This window comes from Leptonychotes weddellii, chromosome 11 (assembly GCF_054177405.1).
Source record: "Leptonychotes weddellii isolate Sample4059 chromosome 11, ASM5417740v2, whole genome shotgun sequence".
Lineage (NCBI taxonomy): Eukaryota > Metazoa > Chordata > Mammalia > Carnivora > Phocidae > Leptonychotes > Leptonychotes weddellii.
Window position 1 is genome coordinate 49,502,412 of NC_138379.1, and position 18,217 is coordinate 49,520,628.

Here is an 18,217-nt window from a genome sequence, read left to right on the forward strand (position 1 = left end):
AGAGTGGGGGCCCACCCCTCTGGATGGGAGCTTTGTTGGGCCCTATGGTCTCCCACCACAGGGCAGAGGCAGGGAGGGGGTCGGTGTTCAGTAGCCTCAGCCCATGGGGCCCAGGGCAGCCTTGGGGGCGGGCGCCACAGTCTGCAAGAGTCCACTTGGGAGAGGCCTGGAGCAGTCGCCACACACCCCAAGACGAGCTTAGCCAGTGTGCCCTGGGAGGCGCCCCCTCTCTGCTGGCAGCCCTCCGTCACCCCAGCCCTGGGCTGAGTGTGTCTGCGTCGGCCCCATCTGTCTGGTCCAACACCCAGAAGCCTCCTGCCAACCAGCCCTCCTCCCCTGAGCTCCCCCAGAACTCATCTCCACGCTTAAGACTCGGACCGACCCCCTCTGCTCCTGGCAGCACCCCCCGCCAGGCTCCCCCACTCTGGAGTCCCACAGTCCCTGGGCTTCCCAGCTCTGATCGGGCTGAGTCTGCACCCGTTGCCCGGTGCGCCCGGGGTCAGCCTGAGGTCGGGGACTCCTGAGCATGACTCCCCTCTCTCTCTCCCCTTCCCCGCACTGGGCCTGGAGCTGCTGGCTGGCCGGGTGGGGACAACAGAGCTCACGACAGTATCAGTAGGTGAGGTCATGAGGGTGAGCCACGCAAAGGAGACATCGATGTGTCCAGCTCCCAGCACCTTAGAATTCCCAGGAACAGATACTACACTTGATCTTAGCCGAAAGGCCGAGAAGCGATTAGAATTCCCAGGAAGCATAAGACCGGCTCTGGGCCAGTGATGGCAGCTCGTCTCGGTGTCAGAGACCGCACCGGGGACCCCGGCAGGACCCCCAGCAGACGGCTCCTCAGGGACCGAGGCTGGAAGCCTGTGCCGGGACTGACCCTTCCTTCCCTGCCTCAGCTGGCCCCACTCTGCTGACTTCCCCGGGGCCAAAGGGGGTAGAGAGCGGGGCATGAGGGAGGACACGGGGATGCGGAGAGAGACCACTTGCAGGGCTCCCGTGGTGGGGCTTTCACGGGTGGGATCTAGTGAGGTCCTCACGACAGCTGTCAAGGGAGGCAAGACAGGTGAAGTGATTTGCCCAAGGTCACCCTGCAGGAAGCGGCAGAGCTGGGATTTGAACCCTGTGGTTCAAGCTGTGGACTTGACCCCAAACCCACACTCTTTCCTTCTTTCTGGACTACTTCCCCGAAAGGGAAAGTGAGAGGCAAGATCACCAGATAACTGGGGCCACTCACTCTGCAGCCTTGAGGGCAACCCAAGCAAACAGTCTCAGTCGGGGGGAGGGGAGGGGAAGGGAGGGGGAAGGGGAGGGGGAGGCGGAGTTAGCAGGAGAGCATGGGAGCCCACCTGGCCGCCTGGCACTCTGACATGGGTCCAGGGAACCCAGACCCATCCCACCCCCATGGGGCTGACGGTGTCTGCCTCCGCCCCGGGTCCTGTGGAGTTGAGGTGAGCTCAGCAGGAAGAGTGGGTGGTGGAGGTGCCCGAAGGGAAGCCCTGTGGGGTGCCAGCAAACACCGCATCAGGGGCGTAGGTCCCAAACCCGCTGCTTGACTGTGCGGTGTGTGCTCTGCACCCCCTCGAGGAGAAAGGAGGCTACTCCCTGCCTGCTCTGGGGTTTTGTTTTTGTTTTTGTTTTTTTTTTAAAGATTTTATTTATTTATTTGAGACAGAGAGAATGAGAGAGAGAGAGCACATGAGAGGGGGGAGGGTCAGAGGGAGAAGCAGGCTCCCCGCCGAGCAGGGAGCCCGATGCGGGACTTGATCCAGGGACTCCAGGATCATGACCTGAGCCGAAGGCAGTCGCTTAACCAACTGAGCCACCCAGGCGCCCCTGCTCTGGGGTTTCCTCAGAGCCACCCCACCCTGAGGACCTTACATAGCCTGTGCCCAGCCCTGCCCCTCCTGGCCCTGCCTCCTCGGTCCCAGAAGCCCCCACCCCCAAACCCCCATTGTTCTCAACCCTTCCCCTGGGATCATGCCTGGAGCTCTGGAGACAACGAACATTCCAAGGATTCCGCAGCCCGAACCCCTGCCCTCAGCCTCCTTGAAAGAGGCCGCTGGGGTTAGGGTCTGTCTTGACAGAGGTGCCAAGCCACAAGTCCCGCCCAGTCCCCTCCCAGCTCTACCAGCTTGGTCCCTCTGAAGTTCTTCCAAGGGCACCGATGAAGGGCCCTGTGGTGGGGGGTGCAGCTAGGAAGGGCTGGCGGGGATGGTGTGCTCGACCCGGGGCCTGAGGCCAGGCTCTTCCTCGGATATGCTGGGCAGCCTAGGGACCTTGGTCTAGCACCCACCACGGACCTAGCATAGCATACACCCCACTCCCCCGTACCCAGTCTTGGCTCAAGAGAGGCATTATGTGCCTGACGATTCAGCTCCCCTTCTGACCTCCCACTCCGTAAGCTGCCCTGAGGTGGCTCCCAGTCTGACACCCTCTGAAACACAGTGAGCTGAGCTTGTGGGAGGCCAGGGGCCACCCAGAGGAGTGGGTGTAACTCTGCTGGGGAAGGGACTGATCAAGGAAGGCTGCTCAGAGGACATGGTGCTAAATTGGATTTTGAATGATGAGCGCAATTCTTCAGATAGACACGGGGTGCCAGTGGGAGAGTACTTGCAAAACCCCAAAGGCTGACACCACCACAAGAGCTGAGGAGCGCAGGGTGGGAGGGCTGGGAGAAAGGGAAGCCTGGAGGGGCGGCAGGTCTGGATCCAAAAGGGGCCCATGGGCCAGGTCGGGCACTGGGGAGCTTCTGGATGGATGCAATTGGTTGGAGGGACAAGGACCCTCCTGGCTGCTGGTGGGAGATGGACAGGAAGGGGCAGGACTGGAGGCCCAGGGAAGGGCAGGGGTGCGCCTGCACCCCACTGTGGAGGGAATAAGGGGGCAAATTCATGGGAGCTTCTCAAGCTCTGGCCTGAGCCTCTTCCATACTTGCCTGGCATTTCTCCTCCTGGGCAACTCCTCACCCACCCTCACCTGGACCTGCAAAGCTCAGGGTCCCCATCCAGGCTGGGGAGCTGAGGCTCACTGAGTCCTCACCCGCGGTTCCCAGAATCCCTCACGGCCTCCAGGGGCTGAGCAGAGCAGGGTTGGCTCCTGGTGGGCTACATGTGGAGAACCAGGGGCTAAGGGAGGACAGAACCCAGGCCAGCCCAGGGACGTACTCACAACCCCCTCCTACCCCTGCCCTTCTCCTCAGAGTTCCCTGAGGCCAGAGGATCTAGGCACTTCCCACCCCCAGTGCCCGAGCGAGCTGCGTCCCCACCTTCCCCTCTGACGTCCTCCTACTCCCACCAAACCCCAACTCAGATGTTACCCTCTCGCTGAGTCCCTGCTGACTGCCGCCTCAGGGTGCCCCCAAACCATTCCTTAGCTGTCTACCGTGGGCACCCCACTCCACGTTAGGTCTGCAGCCACTTGACGGCAGGGCCAGAGCCTGCTCCATCTCCACGTCACCCAGTCCCAGCTCAGGGACCTCAGCGGGGTGTGGTGTTGGCAGGCTGGCGGGCTGGTGGAAGGATGGTGGGTGAACGGAGTGACCGAAGGAACACTCCAACCTCCAAAAGGCCTCCAGGTAATTCCCGGCACCCATGCGCTGGCCTCCCAGGCAAGACAGCAGTGGGCCTTGCCCTCCCGTCACCAGCCCAGATCTGTGGGGTCCCCAGGGTGGCGAAAAGAGTCTGGGCCCCCTTCCCCTTCCTGCTTGGTCCCTGTGCACCTCTGAGAGTCTCCAGGGCAGAGAAGCCCCTCAGGAGAAGCATCTCTCAGCAGCGTCAGGGAAGGGACAGGGGCAGCCCATTTGCCAGCCTGCTGGTCCACACGTGCCCCCCACTCGCCTCGCAGAGGAGGGAGCGGCTGGCTCTGGCCTTCACCCCCTGCCCCCCATCCCATGGCCTGTTTCCCAGAGCTGTCTGCTCCCCATGAGTAAAACCCACTCATTTCCTTCTGAAAATACAAACCACTTCCTGGCTTCGCAGAGAACTGCCCGGGTGAAATGGGCCATGGTCTCAGAGTAGTCTGTGTACCACCCCCACGGCCCAGCTGGTCAGGGATGTATCCCCCTTCTCTCCTCTCCCCTGCCCACTCCCCCATCCTCTACCCCCCACGCATATACTTCCTGTCAGACGCACACACTCAGCCCATCCACAGGCCTGATCCCAGGACTCCTGTCTGGGGAGCCCTGTACAGAGGACTGGGGGCAAGTGCAGAATGTTCTTTTGTTCAATAGACTTCCATCAAGCATCTTTTCCATGCCGGGGCCTGGGCTGGGGGCTGGGGGGATGGGTAAGCATGCCCTGGCCCTGTCCTAAGACTTTGCCAGTCTGGATGGGGACACTGAGGTAGGGAGGAAAGCCGGCCCCTGTAATCCCAGTGGCTTGGCCACTCGTGAGGCTGTGTGGCCCTGGACAAAGCCGTGGATGCCCTCCCTGAGTGCAGATAGTGCAGGGCTGTGGGGGACAGCAGAGGCGACAAGGCGCTCCCAGTAGGGCTTGTACACTGTAAAACCCTATGAGGCCTTAGTCAGCAGGCTAAGGGGCCACAAATACCCGGTGCTAGCTGAACGACCCGCTCTGGGAAGTGCTGAAGAGCTTCGCGAGGGGATGAGATTGCCCGGAGCCCCCAGGGCTGGGAACCTAGAGGTCTGCCCCCCAACGACCTCCATGGGGTCCTCCAGCCCAGGCCTCCCATGGTACAGGAGGGGACACTGAGGTCCACAGAGGAGCAGGATCTTGCCTCGGGTCCCATACTGAGTCAGTGTGGCTCAGAGTGGCTGGGACAGGAAGGGGCAGGGACCCCAGGTCCCCACAACCCTAGATGAAGGGCAAGAGGAAAGTGGAAAAGGAGCGAGAAGACACGCAGAGGATTCGGTCCAGGTGGGGGCAGCGGTGTGAAGTCTGGGGCTCTGAGGAAGGGTTACGGGGAGCAGTGAGTAGAGGCACGAAGCACACTCACTCTCAGGCCCCAGACCACGTGCTGGCTGCTGACACACACAGCTGGCAGCCCCTGGGCATCCCACAGGCCCTGCAGACCCACCCCTGCAGGTCTGGAAGCGCGCCCCAGCCCCAACCCCGGTCTCCCCGCCGTGTTCTCTCGCCCACGCTGCGGGAGCCTAGACAGAGTGTGGGCATTCCCCAGGGCCCCGCCCCGCCCTCCCTCCCCTCCGTGAACCTGTCCACACGGTCCGGAGACCCCACCTCATGACAGCCTCTTCACAGTGAACACGTGCCCCCCCCCCCAGACTCTCACATGCTGCTGGGCATGCCAATAGCGCTGTGGAAAACTGTGTTGTCTTTAGAGCCGGACGTATCCCCGCTTAGGGACGTACCCAGTGGCGGGCTGGTAAATGCTGACCCACCAGCTCTTGGGGGAAATAAAAGCGCCCCGATTTGTGGCACCTGCCAATTCCTGTGGTATAAATAATCCCACTACGGCCCATTGCAGACTATCAGTGTGACGGCCCTGGGCGCAGAGCTGGGAGGAGATGCCCGTAAAGGAGTCCTGGAAGCCCGCGCGGGCTGTGTCCAGCGCATCACGGGATATAGCCGGTGCAAATGGACTAGAATATTCACAGCAGCACGATTCCTAATAGCCACCAGCGGGCGAGCTGAACGCCCACCGACAGTAAGAAGGGCTCAGGAGCTGCGCTCTGGTCACACAGCGGAATGGCATGCAGCAGCCGGAGTGAACAAGTGACACTCCGTGACAAACAGCCCCCAGATGGCCCTCACGGACATCATGCTCCACCAAAGCAGCCAGACACACGTGGGCACATCCTGAAGGAAGCCCCAGAGCAGGCAAAATGAGTCCGCAGTGACCAAAGACAGGATAGTGGTCACTTCGGAAGGAGGTCCTGATGGCCACAGCTTGGGGCACTGGTCTGTTTCTGGACCTACCTCCTCGGTGGCTCCTCGGGTGTGTTCACTCCTGAAAATTTATCGAGCTGTTATGATTTGTGCACTTTCCTGCGTGCGTGTTATGCTTCATTAACCCTCTGGCTGCCCCCTCCTCCCCTCCCACAGCCTCCACCCATCATTCAGGCCACCTTACCAGGCCCTCATTACCTCCCCCCTGCAACACTGCCAGGCCTTCTCCTCATGGGTCTACCTCCCCATTCCTTCCACCCTTGCTCCAGATTAGGGTTGCCAAGTACACGAACACCAAAAAAAATGACTTATTGTTTATCTGAAAGTCACATTGAACTGGGTGTCCTGTATTTTTTCTGAAACTCTACCCCAGCCCATCTCCAACCCTACCTCCTGAGTGGCCTTTCTCAAAGGCAGATCTGGCCACAACCTGCCCCCACCCCCAGCTCCTCCAGCTGCCCCCTGGCCACAGGACCCACCCAAACTCCTTAGTATGGTCTGTAAGGCTGTCTCAATTTCTAGCCCCTCTCTAGTTTCTTCCAACCCCCACACGCCCCCCAAAACTCCCACACTCCAGCTACACCAAACTTCTTAACATTTACTTATTCAAAAGATATTCGCTGAGCACTTACTATGTGCCAGGCTCTCTTACTCAACTACACTGTACTCCCTAAGGGACTGTTATTTTGCAGGTGGGACTCCTTTGGTCTTAGGAGCCTTCCCATAGCTGAGTTGCTGGATTAACTCCTCTTTAAAATTCAGTTCTTGAGGCGCCTGGGTGGCTCAGTTGGTTAGGTCTCAGCCTTCGGCTCGGATCACGATCCCAGCGTCCTGGGATCGAGCCCCACATCGGGCTTCCTGCTCATCGGGGAGCCTGCTTCTTCTTCATCCTCTGCCTGCTGCTCCCCCTGCTTCTGCTCTCTCTCTCTGTCAAATAATTAAATAAAATCTTTAAAAAATAAGATAAATTCAGTTCTCCTCCTAGGGAACTCCCCCACCCTCCTGACCCCAGGCTATGCGAGGGGACCCTCCTCAAGGCTTCCACAGCCCCTGAGCTTCCCTGTGTCCCAGTACCGAGCACACCAGTTTGTCATTGTCATTGCCTGTGTTCACACCTGTCTCCCCAACAGGCTGTGACCTCATCCTGGATAAAGGCCAGGTCTCACTCATCTCGGGGTCCCCAGCCCCAGCTTGGGGCCTAGAATGGAGCTGCCTTCAGGAAAGGTGTGTGGAGTAAAGGAAGGGACGCAGTGATAAATGAGGGAAGAGAGAGTCCTAGAGTTTTCAAGGTGGTTATGATTTCACAGTTTCTTTCCAGTTGCTCCCATAAGGACCCAGATACTGTCAGGCCATGTTTTGGAAAGCGCCGTCTGTATCTATGGGAGGGCGCGGGCCTGCGCTGGGAATGGGACACAGTGGGCTGCGTGGCCAGAGTCGGTGGGGAGGGGGCGGTTCAAGCTTGTGCTCTGCCTCAGCGGGTCCCTGTGCCCTCGCCTCCCCAAGCGTCAGTCCCCAGTCTTCGAACAGAGACTAGAAGGTGAGGGTCGCTGCCATGCACCATTTCAGCCCTGGCTCTGTCTTCTCCACACCGCCCTTGGGCGTCACGCTTCAGCGCCTGCAGCTCTGGGAGGTGAGACTGACAGCAGCAGAGGTGGGGCCCCCGGTCCATTAATGAGCTCCATGTTTACCCAGGCTGGGCCCATAAAATGCCTCAAGCGGAACTGAGCTCCGCTTGGAGCAATCTGGCATTGTCCGTTCCGGCTCTTCAACCTTGGAATGGGCCACCCGGGTGGGCATCTCATTCCCTAGACATCTTGGAAAACTCCAGAGGGAGGCTTGGCACTCCCTTGGAGCAGAGGAGTGGACAAGGATGGGGTTGCCAGGCTTCGGGCCCTGAGAAGTGCGTTTGTCCACCCCCCCCCGCCCAGTCCATGCAAGACTCCCCTGGGGGCTGCAACGTGGTGTGAGGGGAGGACTTGGGCTCGTGTATATGCCGCCCCCTTGGCGGACCCCTGCCCTGGTGCCCAGGGAGCATGGCTCTCTGGCACACCAGCTCTGCCTGCACTGTTGCTGAGCTCCTGAGCATAGGGACCTGGGTCTCAGCCCTCTGTCCCTGGCGTGGCCCTTTCCTAAGGTCTTCCTCTGTGCCCTGCCCGGTGCCAAGCTCTTGGGGCCAGGGAAGTCTTGCTTTTGGAGAGTTCACGAAACTCCCGGTAAAAACAAGCGGGTACCCCGTGCACCAGAGGATAAGGCAGGAATCCATCCAGCCATCCACCCAGCTCTTGACAATAGTCCTATCAGCTTCTGGGACGGGCTCTGGAGTCACATGGTTCTGAATTCAAAGCTGTCCCCCATTGCATGACCTTTGGCTTTCCTCTCCATCTCTCTCAGCCTCATTGTGAAAAACCCTACCTCACAGGGTAGCTATGAGATTCCCCGAGACAACACATGTCAACGGTTAGAACAGTGCCTGGCACTGAAGCAGACTCACCCAGAAGGGAATCAAGTCTGCATTTCAAGGCCTTTTGCTTGCATTTGTCTCTTTTCTGGAAGATACTCTCAAAATGTGCTCACATGGCCATATGTCTTCGGGAAATTCTGTAAAATGGAAGATATTTTAGCCATAAAGTGTTGATAACACCATTTCTTTTCACCTGAATCCCCCTCCATCTTTCTTTCCGGTTGAGGAGTGTTGTGGGGCTAAGGCCTTTTGGAAATCTAGCTCATGGGAGGTTGAGGACACATTTACAATAATTTGGGATTAGTGGTTTGTATTTATATGCTTCACAGTCATTTATGGGTATAGTTAGTGCCCACTATCCTGCTGTAGGGACAGCTTCCAGAACCAAGATCCCTGCTGCCCACTGTGCAGACTCATCCAGGGCCAGAACTGTGACCAGCCCTGGAGGTACTTGGATAGTGGAAGAAAAACAAGGTTTGGAATGTATGGAGCTTTAAGTTCGTCTGGGGAATATTCTTTCAAGCATCAGATGTGCCGAATTGCAGGCAAATAATTTAGGCCTCATCAAAACAGAAACTCGCCTGTCTGTCATGTCACTGATGACCAAGCCAATGGAATTAGAAATTATAAATATGTCCTTTTTTCCTTGATGGGAATCGTGTGAAAAAGAACTTACCAGAAGTTTTGTATTTGTGGGGCGTAGTCTGTAGCAGGACAACAAAGAGCAAGTATCTCTGTTTGTAAAGTGGCATATCTTTTGCGTCCCAACTACCACTAACAATGAGTATTCAATAAACTAATAACCATACGAGAGGAAAGACTCAATTGTCTTTCTAGTCTTTCTAGAGAAAATATTGTGAAAGTTATTGTACTATGAGGATGCAAGTAAAGAGTATGTAGTCCAAAGCTATAAGAAAAAAAGCTGTTACAGAGGTACGTACGGCACTTAGGAAAAATATTATTTTTCCTGGATTTGGTGATGTTTGTGGTATTTGTCCACTCTGAAAAATGTGTAATTGATTGTGAATTCTTTTCTCATTCAAAATAAATATTCACTTTGGGGCTTGATTTTGTGTTGTTCTTCTTAAAGAAGAACAATAAGTTTCAGGCTCCCCAAATCTGGATCTGACCCTGCCTAGCATACAGTAAGTACTCAGTAAGTGCTGGAAATTTCTGACTTGGTCCTCTAACCCTGGCCAGGACTCCAGTCAAAGTCTTCCTCCTCCTCCCACCATGGAACCCAACATCCCCTACCCATGTTGCAATTATAAACATATACATGGAGGCAGGTATAGGGGCAGATGCGAGGTCAATGCTGGCTCAGCCAGCCAATGTCCCTGTCACACATCTGTCTCTTCCACCAGAGTGGAGGCTCCCAGGCAAGGATGACCTGACTCGTCTGGTTCCCCAGTGCCCAGTACAAGCCTGGCGTGGAGGAGGTCCCACAGAAAGAATCAGTCTTGGGTTTAGTGTCAGCCAGACCTGGGGTCCCCTAGCTTCCTTCACTTTTCCTCAAATGGACAAGGAAGAGTATAGCTTGGTGGTCTTTTTTTTTTTTTTTAAGATTTTATTTATTTATTTTTCAGAGAGAGAGAGAGCACAAGCAGAGGGAGAAGCAGACTTCCCGCTGAGCAAGAAGCCCGATGTGGGACTCGATCCCAGGACTCTGGGATCATGACCTGAGCTGAAGGCAGCTACTTAACCACCTGAGCCACCCAGGCGTCCCTAGCTTGGTGGTCTTAAACTGAGCCAGAGGGTCCTCAGAGGGGCGCTAGGAGCAGCCAAGAGGGTTGAGGGAAGGCTGAGTGGTTGGGGTTCCCAGCCCCTTCATCTCCCTTCAAGCAGAGCATACTCACTGGGGTTCTGCATGAGAGTTCATCTGGAAACATGAGAAAATGAGACACAACGCTAAAAACTAGACGGAAAGCCCCTAGCATCTCTCCGGCCTCCTGCGGGCTCTCAGAAGGCCAGAGCTGTGTTCCAGACTCGTGCTGACGAGTAGAGAGAATCTCCCACCTGGCGTTTTGTGAGTTGACCTCACTCCCTGTATCCTGGTACTTTTTTCTCTCCTTATTGTCCCTTCTTCCTTTAAAAACTGGTTGTTTTCTACATGTCTGTAGGCCATCTCCCTTTTGCAATGAGGTGGGCCAAAAATAAATGAATCTGAAAGTTTAATAAAAGTCTGTGGAATGAAGAGTCCTGAAAACATGCCCTCTTCTCCAGCCCAGCCCTCCTCAGGATCCTCCCTCTGTCTCTCTTCCTCCTCCCCGGCCTCCCTCGCGCACTGTCAGCTTCCTGTCCATTGTCCCCACTAGACGATGAGCTCCTTGAGGGCAGGGGCCGTATGTACCCACCCAGCACCCTCCCTGGACATGTTTACAGAAAGAAGGCAGGGGGGTGGGGTGTCCCATGTCATAACCCATCACTCCCTCACGGCGCAGTGACAGGAGCACACTTGGACTCTGGAATCACACACACCCAAGGTCAAGTCCTGGCTCCACAGCCTGCAGCCTGGGTAACCCTGTAAGTCACTTCCCTTTTCTGAGCCTCATCTGCAAACTAGGAATGACAACCCCTGCCTCGAAGGTCAGCGAAGCAGTGAGATAACACAGCCAGGGCCCCGCGCACAGTCGGTGCTCAGAAAAGGGCTAGAGAATGAACTGAACCAGCTGGGAGAGGGAGGGGGGCATCTGTGTGCAGAGCCTGGCCTGAGCTGGGGATCTTCCCTCTCCCACGAGTACCTCAGCCCCAGGGGCTCCCAAGTCCAGTGGGGCAGAACCTTCTAACTGGGTCAGGCCAGGAGGGTGGGTGGAGGTAATCAAGCCTGCCCAACTTTAGCAGGTGGCCTGGCCCAGCCGAGCCTGCCTGTGCTGGCTGCCAGGCCTCCAACAACGGGGCGTTCCAGGGCCTATCTACTACCACCAGCCAGCCACTGGCCACACAGCTTGCTTGGCTGCCCACCCTGTGCAGTCCCTGAGGCTTGGGAAGCATGGTGAGAAGCCCAGTATGACAGGCAGGGCACACAGTGGGAGCCCAGCCAAAGCTGGGTGAGTTCAGTACAATCACGTTCTATAGGCACATTCCCGCAGAATGCACAGATACCTCTGTAAAGAAATGCTTGGCCCTCTATGGGAAAAGGAAAATAAAATAATATCATCATATATACTATATAATTCAATATAATTTATTGAGTGCCTATAATAGTAAGACATATTTATATTATTTAACTCTGCCTCTGAGTATTATTCCCATTTTATAAGTGGGGAAACTGAGACTCAGGGAGGTTAAAAACTTGCTCACGTTCACAGAGAAGGCATGTGCTGTGGTCAGGGTTCAAGCTCTATCACCGTCCCCCGAAGTGTGTGCTGTGACCTTGCCCGGTGCCACCCACCACTCAGTTCACTCCCATGCTAACCAAACCCTCCTCTGTCCCCAGCCTGGTGTTGAGGCAGGGGTACAGGATAGACCTTCAGGGCTCTGCCTGGGCAGATTAGATTCACATAGAGACAATACTAAGAGGAGGTAACCATTCCCAGAGAAGGAACTGAAAGAATATGAGCTGGGGCATCGGAGGGCTGGAGGTGGCCTTTGTACAGAGCTTTGAGGGTCAGGGAAAAAGGATGACCCCCTCAATACCATCTGCTTTAAATTCCCCATTATTCGGAAGAGAGGCATTTATCACAGGGGGACACAGAGCTGCACCTGTAACCCAGGCCCTTCACACCCCACCTGGGGCTCCGGGCTGTACTCCACCCACAGCTTCTTGTGGGTCCTTGATAGCAGCCAGGTGACAGGAAGGTAAGGGCAGAGAAAGAACTGATGATTAGTCCTGAGGGTGGGGGGCAGCTTCCAGAGGACCCAGTCGGAGCATTCATCCCAGAGGGGCTGAGGGCAGAGGGAAGGGCAGACATAGGCTCCACCCATGCTAGGTTCACAGATATTTGCTGGAGAAAGAAAGGAAGAGGGGGAGGGGGGAAGGGAGGGGGAAGGAAAGAAAGGAGGGAGGGATGGAGGGAGGGAGGAAAGGAAGGAGGGAGAGAGTGAGGTCCCAGTGGGTAAAGTGAGGGCCAACAGAAAGGTAGCACAGGGAGATCTGGAAGGACCTTCTCCCAGACAGAACAGCCCCACGAAGGTGCTGCCCTGGGAGGAGTGAGCTCCCCATCAAGGGACGGTGGAAGAGTCACTTTTCGGAGGACACTTGGCTGGGATTGCTGGAGCCAGAGTTCCCTCCTGAAGATCTGGTGTCTCTGGTTCTGAGATTCTTTCCACAGAGCTGCTGGGGCCTAGAGCTGGTTCTCATCCGGAGGAGGAAGAGCTTGGAGGCCAGAGATCAGCCAGCTGAAAGGTGACCTCCCTGAAGGTCCAGAGGGGGCGGGAGTCTGCTGAGAACGAGAGGGGCCTCGCCCAAATGGCCCAGGCCAGCCTGCCACCAGCTCGTCATGTGGCTTCGAGTCGGGCCATCCCCTCTGTGCCTTCACCTGCCCTGTTTGCTCTCAGAGCTGTTCTGAGGCCAAACCCATTCCTACTACCCCCCACCGTACATTGTAGCCTAAAACCTTGTTCACATTATTTCTTTTATACACAGTGGGGGGCAAAATAAACTCTGCTTTGAAATTTCATAGGGACAAGAACCCCCCACTGTAGTGGGGGGTGGGAGGGGCCCCCAGGACAGGGCCGCTCTGGGTCATTTCGTCTTCCCCAGCCCCCTCATTCTTCAGGTCTCTTCACCTCTCTGAGCCTCAGCTTCATCTTCTGTAAAAGGAGGATATGAAACTATTTTACTAAATCGAAACAGACCAAAACGTGTTCTTAAAAACGGGAGGGTCTCCCTGCCCCAGGGGCTGGAGGGCTGAGGTGTGAGGAGGAGGCGGTGGGAAGCCGCCCCTGAGCGCCCCCCGCCCCCCGGCAGGTGCCATGTGCTGGGAGCCTCCCCACAGAGCTCCTCTACCTGGGGCTCCCACTCCTCTCGCTTTGGCCTCGGGCCTGGGAGACATGGAGACTCTGAGGCCCTCAAACTCCATGTGTTTTATGGGCCCAGCGAACATGGCTGTCCCATAAAGTCACCGCAGATGGCTTACAAGCCCTGAAACCCCCCGGGGCCCCCTTACCCAGGGAACCCTGTGCTCTCCAGGGAGCAACTGCACCCCCTAACCAAAGGGAAGCTGCCAGGGCCCATGTGACTGGACTACCGAGATAAATCCCCCTGTCTGCCTTGCTGCCCCTGTGGCCTGAGAGACATGGGGGAATGGCTCTCCACCCCGCCAGTCTGATGGAGGAGGTCCTGCAACACTGCTCATCTGGGTGCTGGGTGAGCTGAAGGACTGGCTTTATCCCTAAACTGGACTGACCCCGATGTGGTCCTCAGAGAGCTGTAATAGGGCGGGAGCCAGAGAGGCCTCCCTCTGCTTCCCTTCTGTGGGGGGCCGTGGTTAAAGATGCAGGCTTTAGAGTCCACCCCGGGTTTGAATCCTATTTCTGCCATTAGCCCTGTGACCTTAAGCGAGGCACTTCAGCAAGCCAGCTCCCAATTTCCTAATCTCTACAATGGGAATAATAAGAGCAGCTATTTCTACCTCATAAGGCTGTTGTGGGGATCGAGTGAGGTCAAGGTGCCCAACAGGTGCTATTATTTTGTCCCTGCTTTGCCCTCCAGGCAAGGTGGTGCCAACCACTGACCCAATGAATGGGCACATCCTGTCGTCACCAAGGCTGCTTCTCTCTAGGGCTAACCCTGATCCAGCTGATGGTCTTCTTGTTCCTGGATTGCCAAGGATCTTCCAACAGAAGCTCCAGTTCCACCGTCCTCCACACCCAACAGCCCCCCTCAAACTCCTTACCCTGATTTTCAAGGTCCTCCCAGACCTGGTGTATAGACCAATCATTGCCCTCCAGTTGCCCTGGCACTAAAGGATCCGATGTGTTTCAGTCACACGGACAATGTTACTACTACTACTAATATGAAAAATCATAATAATGATAATAACCAGCATTTCTGGACTGCTCACTCCCTATCTATTACACGGGACCCTGAGTTACATCTACCAACTTAATTAATCCTTGCAACCACTTTATGAGGTAGGTACCAAAATCATCCCATGTTATAGGTGAGGACTCTGAGGCACAGAGAGAAGTAATTTGCCCAAAGGTCACACAACTAAGAGGTAGCTGTGCTGGGATTCAAGCTTGTGAAGTCTGGTTCCAGAGCCCAAAATGACCATTCTTGGCACATGCTATACGTTCATTCATGAGCCATGAATGGGAACTGGAGGGTGCATAGAACATGGAGACAAGAAGGGTATCTTCTGGCCTGGGCATTGAAAAGCTGCCCCAATAGCCAGTAATGCCATTCCGTCCCCCCCCCCGGGGGGGTGAGGGGCAGAGGGAGAGAAACAATCTTCAGGAGGCTCCATTCCCAGCGTGGAGCCCGATGCGGGGCTCAATCCCACGACCCTGAGATCGTGACCTGAGTCGAAATCAAGAGTTGGATGCCCGACAGAGCCACCCAGGTGTTCCTGCAGTGCTATTCTTACCATAAAGACATCGAGGTGAGGGTGGTATTTCCCAGTATTTCCCTCCAGACCAACTACCTGTACCAGAGTCTCCCAGGTGCTTGTGAAAATGCAGAGTCCTTCAAACCAAGAAACAGATTCTTAACTATAGAGGACAAACTGATGGTTATGGAAGGGGAGGTGGGGGGGGATGGGTTACATAGGTGATGAGGATTAAGAGGGGCCCTTGTGATGAGCACCAGGTGTTGTATGTATCCCTCTTGTTTTTAGCCTCTGAGGAGTTTCTTTACATTTTTGAAACTCAATTATGCAATTAAAATACTTGCTGATATTTTATCCAGAAAAAAAGGAGGAGGAGGAGGAGGAAGAAGGAGGAGAAGGAGAAGGAGGAGGAGGAGGAGGAGGAGGAGGAGGAGAAGAAGAAGAAGAAGAAGAAGAAGAAGAAGAAGAAGAAGAAGAAGAAGAAGAAGAAGAAGAAGAAGGAGAAGAAGAAGGAGAAAGAAGGAGGAGAAGAAGGAGAAAGAAGAAGAAGAAGGAGAAAGAAGAAGAAGAAGAAGGAGGAGGAGGAGGAGGAGGAGGAGAAGAAGAAGAGGAGAAAGAAAGAAAATTCAGAGTGCTCTGTCCCATTCCTGATCTCCTGAATCAGAATCTCTGGGAGTTGAGCTTGAAGGCTGAGAAGCTTGAAGGCTAGACTAGGAAATCCTGCCCAGACGCTGGAGTCCATTCAAATCCTGAATCAAGGGTCCCTGGTTAAGCCAGGGGATTTCGACAAACCTCCATTGCTTCATCTGTAATTTGGAAGTGATAAAATTGACCCCACAGATGGCTATGAGATTCAATGAAATTATATATATATATGTATACATATATATATATATATGTATATATATACAGAACCAGAACCAGAACTGAAGGCTCTCTCCCTGTAGCGATCCTGTGATCACACCCCAGGATGGATGCTTTCCATATATATATATATGGCATGTGGAACAGGCTGGATTCTGAGGCGTGCAAATAAAAACACTGTATTTTTTCCCACTGTCTCTCAAACCCGCCCTGTTGGCTAAAATTGACCCCACAGATGGCTATGAGATTCAACGAAATGATGTATATATATATATACAGAACCAGAACCAGAACTGAAGGCTCTCTCCCTGTAGCGATCCTGTGATCACACCCCAGGATGGATGCTTTCCATATATATATATATATATATATGGCATGTGGAACAGGCTGGATTCTGTGGCATGCAAATAAAAATACTGTATTTTTTCCCACTGTCTCTCAAACCTGCCTGTTGGCTCTCCCTCTCCACCCCTGGAAGGGACCTTTGGTGGAGCCCAGCCTTCCTGCTCTATGTTAGGCATTAAGGGACAGTCTCATTTTAGGGGGTAACAGGTGAACTCAATCTGACCTCAGTAGGTCACCCTCACACCCAATTCAAAGGGCCCCCCCCCAGCTCAGGCACATTTCCGGATTTGGCCACTGGGAGGGGGAGGGGGTAGTGGGTTTCCTCTATTCCCTCCCTCCTCCCACTGCTCTATGTGGCTCTTCACCTCCAGAGTCAGGTTTAGATTGGGGGAGTGGGGGGAGTGGACATAATATGACAACAGTAGGGCTTACCCGGAACTGCTAGAATCTGGCCTGGGGGTCCTCTCCCGGTGGCAATGTCCAAAACCTAACTTTCTCTCTTTGGGGTGTATTGTGGAGTTTTCAGTGACTTCCCTCCTTGCTAAGAAATAATTTGTTGACACGGGTGATGCCCGCTCTCCCAGCCGATGTCTTCCACCCTTCCCTCAACCCCAGACAGACACTTTCTGTGGCAGTCACCTGTTCCTGGCAGGCAGCAGACCCCTGGACTGGTCCTTGCTAAATGGTTTGTGCCCCACTCCATTCCAGGGTGTCCACTCTGGCCCACGGGAAACTTCTTTCTTTGCCTGCCAAACTCTGGCAAAGCAGGGTTGACCATGAAGCCCCCTCTCCTCTCCCTCCAGCCTCAAGGCTTCAGATGGTGTTTTAGGTGAGAATCAGACACACATCTCTCTGCCCCCAAACTCCAGGACTTGCCATGAGGAGGGGACAGTCTCCTTGCACACCAAGCCTGTCCTTCCAGCCCCTGCTTCATCTCATACTTAGGCTGCAAGTGAACGCCCATCACAGAATTGGTTTGGGGCCATCCCTTTCTCCATTTCTGCATAGATGCCTTCAAATGTGGGGTGCTAGGCATCTGCAGGATACAATTTGGGGCCTCAGCACCTAACACAAAGAAGGTGTCCATAAATGGTACCAGACCCTTCTCTTCCTAAAACAAGGGAGGAAACAGAAGAGCAGAAAGCAGGGCTACACAAAGCATCAGGCAGAATGGAGTCTCCGCAGGCTCCCAGAGATGCACGGAAAACCAGGGGTTGGGAGGGATTCGTTTTTAATTAAAAAGCAGTTGAGGCCCAGCTATAAGGTATCATGACACTAATGGTCCAGGAAATCTGGAACCTTAAATCACAGCAATTTCCCCCTGGAGGGCAGGCCTGGGACCCCAGGATTAGATAGGGGGCTTGGTGTGTGCCAAGGCAGGAAATGCTGAAGGTGAGTTCAGATTCCTCCCTGCTAAAGCATTCAGATAAACAGCCGGTGAGAGCTCAAAGGCCCCGGAGTCCAGTTTGGCACCATCCTTTCACAGTTGGGAAACTGAGGCCCAGCGAGGGGTAGCTCCCGCCCAGAGTCACATAGAGAGCAGGGGCAAAGCCAGAACCAGAACCTGAACTGAAGGCTCTCTCCCTGTACCGATCCTGTGATCACACCCTAGGATGGATGCTTTCCCACGATCCCCTGCCAGGCTCCTCCAGTGGGGTCTGGGGTCTGGGGTCTGGGACACTGCCAGGGTCACTGAGCTGAGAGATTTTTGTAGTTTCTGAAGAGTTCTTGGTGATGGTGGTAGATGGGGGTAACCTAGGGACCTCACCAATAGGATGAACCAGCTATCCCCCTGGGTCAGGGGCCACCCACACTTACATCATCCACGTGGTCCTCACCACCTGCCCGCACCGTCTTCCATCAGGAACTCACTGGGTGATTCTGGGAGACCTCGCCAGCCGCTGGGCCTCCACTCTGGCCTTGGTTTCACCCTCTATGGATGAGGAGGTCCAACTGGACCCTCTGTGGAGGTCCCTCGGAACTGACAACCTGTGATTCTATGAGTCTATTAGCCTGCCACTCCATCCCCCAAAGAGGGGCATTGTGAAGACAGAAAGCAACCAGCAGGGTGGGGTGATGATGAATGGGGAGACAGGAAGCATTCTGAGCTCCCAAGGAAAAACCACAACATGGCCCCTAGCTGAGGATCCTTCTGCGCCCCCTAATTCTCTGGATTTCCTTCCTCAGGG

At 55.0% G+C, this 18,217-nt stretch overlaps 1 pseudogene; it reads right to left on the reverse strand.

The window, feature by feature from the left end:
• Positions 1 to 628: 628 nt before the first annotated feature.
• LOC115944314 (U2 spliceosomal RNA) lies at positions 629 to 736 on the reverse strand (annotated as a pseudogene).
• Positions 737 to 18,217: the final 17,481 nt, after the last annotated feature.